The sequence below is a fragment of the Echinops telfairi genome, unplaced genomic scaffold, assembly GCF_000313985.2.
Source record: "Echinops telfairi isolate 266 unplaced genomic scaffold, ASM31398v2 ScPeMD7_7469;HRSCAF=8507_0, whole genome shotgun sequence".
Taxonomy (NCBI): Eukaryota; Metazoa; Chordata; class Mammalia; order Afrosoricida; family Tenrecidae; genus Echinops; species Echinops telfairi.
The window spans coordinates 77,412,975-77,418,180 of NW_022111372.1; the positions used below are offsets into that span (position 1 = coordinate 77,412,975).

The 5,206-nt window shown below is 50.1% G+C and overlaps 1 protein-coding gene across 2 annotated transcripts in view; it reads right to left on the reverse strand.

Annotated features, from left to right (window-relative positions):
* CNOT8 (CCR4-NOT transcription complex subunit 8) overlaps positions 1–2,165 on the reverse strand; it is a 25,722-nt gene extending 23,557 nt beyond the window's left edge. Inside the window, exon 1 of one of the 2 annotated variants that reach the window (XM_004696749.2) lies at positions 2,070–2,165. The gene's annotated coding sequence lies outside the window, so the exon portion shown is untranslated. The remainder of the gene's footprint in view (positions 1–2,069) is intronic. The other variant, XM_045284921.1, reaches the window with a different exon arrangement.
* Positions 2,166–5,206: the final 3,041 nt, after the last annotated feature.

Below are 5,206 nucleotides of genomic sequence, written 5' to 3' on the forward strand. Positions count from 1 at the left end.
GTAATGGTGACTAAAGGGTGTTTTTTCATGTCCTCTATGCTCTAACTACGAAAATATTTGATTTACAAATAAGGAATCCTACTTCGGAATTTCATTTATCACGGTAGGGTCTAGAACCGATTAACCGCGATAAACGAGGGTTCACTGTATATGATTTCTACTCAGAAAATAACTTGCCTTTGCAAAGTTAACTACTGGTGAATTTGCCTGACAAATGGAGAACACACAAGACTACTAGCATAAATAAATAAGACATTCCTGCACCAAACCCTTATCTAGAAAGTTTGGAGTTTGCAAGTTCCTAAATGCAAAACTATCAGGCAAAACCTGCAAGAAACCACAACAGGCACTTTTAACCGGGCAAGCTCAATTAGTGGCTATGACGGCTAAGAAAATGTCAGACGAACTAGCCACTCAAATATATGTATTTATACATCAGTCTCTATAATGTTTTACTTTCATTTCAAGCAAAAAACAAACAAACAAACCAGCAACAAGTTTCAAAGCTGAAAGCAATACCTTGCTGATTTCCCATGACACGGGCCAGGCAAATCTCCAAGTCTGCATCTCCCTAAAGAATCTTGACGGTCAATTTTGTTTCAGAGGCTAACTTTCAAACCTGAGCTACAACTCCATTCCACATGAAAGCAGTAACCAAGCCCTAACTGGTAGATGTTACCCAGAAAGGGCAGTCCACGGAAAACAACAGGAGGAAGGGCGCCAAAAAAAGGAAGACCCTAATGGAGATGGATTGACACAATAGCTGCAACAATGCGCTCAAAAGTAACAATTGGGAGGATGGAGCCTATGTACGGTGAACCTACCCAACCGCCCTTTACAGCGGTAACTGTTACTACTGGGTTGTGCAAGGGGAAATGAAAACACACTAGAGGGCTTCAAAAAGTTCGGGGGGGCGGGGAGGGGGGAAGGAAGTAAAAGTGCCCTGCGGGCCAGCAGTTCAATCTACTCCTGACTGTCCTGGAAAAACTATGATTAAAAACGATGATTCTCCAAAACGAAGCTTCGCCTTCACCCCAGGAAGGCTGTGGTGAGCAACTAAGCCAGCCGCCAGCTTTCTCGGCAAGCCGTCCAGAGTGCTAGGCCTTGCTTGGGGGGAAGAATGTTGCTGCCTTTGGTGGGGTTTTGTAGTTTTGTCCTGCTTAAGCCTCCCTCAGTTTACAAGGAAACAATAAGCATGCCTGCCCACGTCTAGCACATTGAACAAAGACTTAGCCGTGCTGGAGTACGATGGGCAGGGAAGTGGCAACGGCACGAAATAGGATCTTCCCCCGACCCTGCCGCGGCGCCGGAGCCCCGCAACCCCCAAACCCAGCGCCTGAAGACCCTGCCTGAGCCGGAACCGCAGGTCAGCTCGCTCTCCGAGACTCGAGTGGCCCCGGCCTGGGCGCGGACTCCCCCAAAGCAGCGGCCCTGGTTCCTAGGCCACGGAACAGCGACGAGAGTGTGGGGCCACAAGAACGAAGACGGGGGGAGGTGAGTTCGAAGGGGGAGGCCCGCAGGGTTCCACACTCAAGTCCACTCTCCCAACTCAGCCTCCCATCGGCACCCAGCTCTTCCCCTTCAAGACCTTCCTCCCACTTCACACCACATACATCCTCCCCTTCTCTTTCACATCCCCCGCTCCCACCCATTCTTGTATTTTTATTTGGGGAAAGCAGACATTAACACAGGCCTTAGGGCCAGGCGGGCCTAAATTCCAATCCAGACCAGGCTACCTCCTCCCCGTGTGGCCTGGCACGAGTTCCTTAACTCTTCCTGTGCCTCAGTTTTCCGTTCTGGTAAAATGGGTTTAATAACAGTATAGACCCCGAAGGACTGTTGTAAAGGCTACCCAGAAAGAAGCATATGAGGGGCTCCGTGAAGTCCCTGCACATCTTAATCGATTATTATGGTTGCGATGATTGTTGTTACTACTATTAATTGGAAGTCCTCCCTACACTTCCCAGCATACAACATACAACCAGGCGGCTTCCTCCCACAGGTCCCCCGATTGCCTCCCATAGTCATCGTCTCACGCTCCTCTCTCTGGTAAGCGCGAGGCCGCTTACCCTGAATTGCAGAGCCCGCGAAACGCGGTCGGGCGGACTGGTGGACTCCCCGGTGGCGGCGACAGCAGCCCCTGACCCGGAGCTCTCCTCCCTCTGCCCCGGATCTGCTCCTAGAAGCCAGAGGGCCGGTGAGATGGGGACCCCCGTGCCCAGAGCGGCCTTACGCACCGCCCACCAAACAACGCAAGCACACCACTCTACCTATTCGATCCTCCCAACTCGCCTGCTCCCTTGGCGTCACTCCAGACGCGAGCGCGCCCGATTAAGCCTCTCCTCCCCCTGTGCGCGCGCCGGCGACGCCAAGTGTGTTCGCTCCGCCCTGGAGGTCGCGGGGAACAGTGCGCAGGCGCCGAGTCCGGAGGGCACCGTGAAGAAGGTGGGGCCGGGCCGGGCAGGGCCGGGCCGCCGCGGTGGACGCATGCGGAAGGCGGCTCGCCCTAGGCCTAGCGCAATGAGCTGCGCGGGCTCAATGTAATCCGGGGAGCTAGTTCTCCTTTTCGGTTCTCCCGTGCCTAGAGACACCCAAGGTCGGGGGAAAGGCGTGAACTGTCTGACCAAGTTCCCAAACTAAGCGCCCCCTCCTTTCTTTGAAAGACCGTCAAAATCGTTGAGAGGAGGATTTGGGGGGAGGGTCGACGGGGAGAGATCCTGCCCGCTTCCTTCTGTTCTAATGCGGCCTCCTGAACCCCTCACTTACAAAACATCTACCTCATGGGTTCCTTTCTGGCAAGTAATTCGTTTGGGGTGGGGTAGCGCTCTCAGACCAAGGCGGAGTGACGTACACCGAAGCGCACCACCCTTCTCCCCACATCACAGAGCCGGGCGAAGAGCGTTACCATAGCAACAGGGCCCGGGCCTGCTTGAATTGCAAAGATGCCACCTCCCTTGGGGGAAGCGCCGGGCAAGAGCTGGCGTCACCCCCAGCATTCGGGAAGCTCGGAGAGAGACCTGCGGAGACCCGTAGCCTGCTAACCGCTTTTTTTGTTGCAAGAGTGGAGGGGCCCGCGACTGGCCTGTGCGGTCTCTAAGGCCCCGTTTTCAGCCATTTAGTTTTGTTAATCCTCTTTGGAAAGAGCCCGGTGCCAACGGCTGTCATTGGCAGCGTTTGACTCGGATGCTCACTGCCTCGTGTTTCCTAACAATGGAAACAAGGACAAAGCTCTGACTTCTTGCACAGAGTTTTGGAGTCCACAATCCCAAAAAAGCACAGATGGCCCAAAGTATAGTTCTAGATCATTAGGCTCTAGGTGCGTTTATGTCGAAGAGGCTCTTGAAATGTACATACATTTACCCTGAAATAAAAGGATGGGTCAAAAAGTATTGCAGCCACAGTTCCAGTTCATGCACACATGGGTTTACACCGCCCCCCCCCCCCCCCCCCCCCCCCCCGTGTGTTTACACATGTCTCTGCACTCAGTGGGTGGCTGCAGATCAAAATCTTTCAGCAATATTTGACTTCTTTGATTTCAAAAATCAAATTCTTAGTGGAATCGGAAAAAGTGGGTGGGGTGAGTCCAATTGAACAATGGCTTCCGAGGGGATCTGCTGGGCCGGTGGTGAATTCAAGGCAGGTCAGTTCAGTAGTATGGCAACTGTGCTTTGGGGTGCCCAAGGGGTAATCTTGATAGATTTTCTAGAAGGACACAAGACAATCACGGTGGCTTATTAGGAAGCTGTTAATTGAAAACTGCATTGATGAGAAAAGGGCAAAGTACAACAGAGGAATGTATTTTTTTTAATCATTTTATTGGGGGTTTGTCATAATCTAGACATACATCCATTGTGTCAAGCACGTTTGTACATTTGTTGCCATCATCATGAGGAATATATGTATCAGGAATTTTCATCAGACAATGTACCTGTCCATTCTTTTTTTTTTTTTTTCACCTGTCCATTCTTAAAGGCTGTCCTCTGGGAATTTCTTAGAGAAAACCTACCCATCCACTCTCAGGGTAACCAGCCTCTGACAACATGGAGTGGGGGTGGGGGGTCCATGGGAGCAATTGTACAGCGATAATATATAAAGATTATAGTAAAGTCTTAGAGCATAGGGAAGGTAGGAGAGAAGATAAAGGAGTCAGACACATTTTATGGTAGCATGCTCACCTCAACTCCTCTAGGTGATCCACGGGGATGAGAGGAGGAGGAGCAGGAGAGAGAGGGAGGGAGCAGGATTTATTTCTAAACAAGGCTTATATCTACTTAGGAGCATGCAAGCCCCCTAATTACAGGTAACCACATACATCACAGGAAGGGGTTACACCATAGGCAATACAGCAATGGGAGGGGAACAATTTAGGGTAGACATGCAGTAGGACGAGAAGGGATTAGGGGCACACATGTGACAAGACAGGCGGATCCTAGATTCAAGATGGCAGCCTAACCTTAGTTGTCCTTGAGCTGGTTTGACTTGTTCTTTGGGCTCTCCAGGGAAACAATCGCTATCCTTATCAGTAGGGTGTGAGTCCCACCTAAGGTGGACCAGACAGTAGTCTGAGTGCTCTGGATGGCTGATGCCTTCAGGGAGATAACTGCTAACCGGCTGGCTTCCAAGTGTGTACAATTATTTACTAGGTGTCGCAAGCAGTGTCCCAGGTCTGACATATATTTGGGGAGGCAAATTGGGGAAAAACATATTTGTATCCTACAATCCACCCTATAGCCTGATCTTTCCCTTCACACTTTTTCTCCCCTAAACTCAACATTTAAAAGGAATTGCTGTTGTGATGCATGGTGTCCATTGAAGAGAACAAAATTCTTCTAAGAAGGCTTAGCAAGATGGAGACATGATCTTCAAAAGGGTACAGACCCAGTAGCGTCATGGGACAATAGTATTATGAAACAGCAGCTTCACATTTTTAGACATTTGTTTGGTGCAGGTTTCAGGATTTTGTGATAATAGTTTTTGGTTTTTTTTTAATTTACCTTTGTAATAGAGCACAAGCCCTTCCTGCTATTCAGTTTGTACTTCTAAACGTGTCAGTTAAGGAGATGCTCTAAAATTCCAAATCATGTTGCAAGCTGGATGTGGAGCAGGCCCTACGGGATAATTTCAAACTGGATTTCCAGAAGGTTCTATCCTCCAAGGAGTTAAACACACCCCCGTAGCCTGCAGAGCAGGGCATCAAACCCACTTT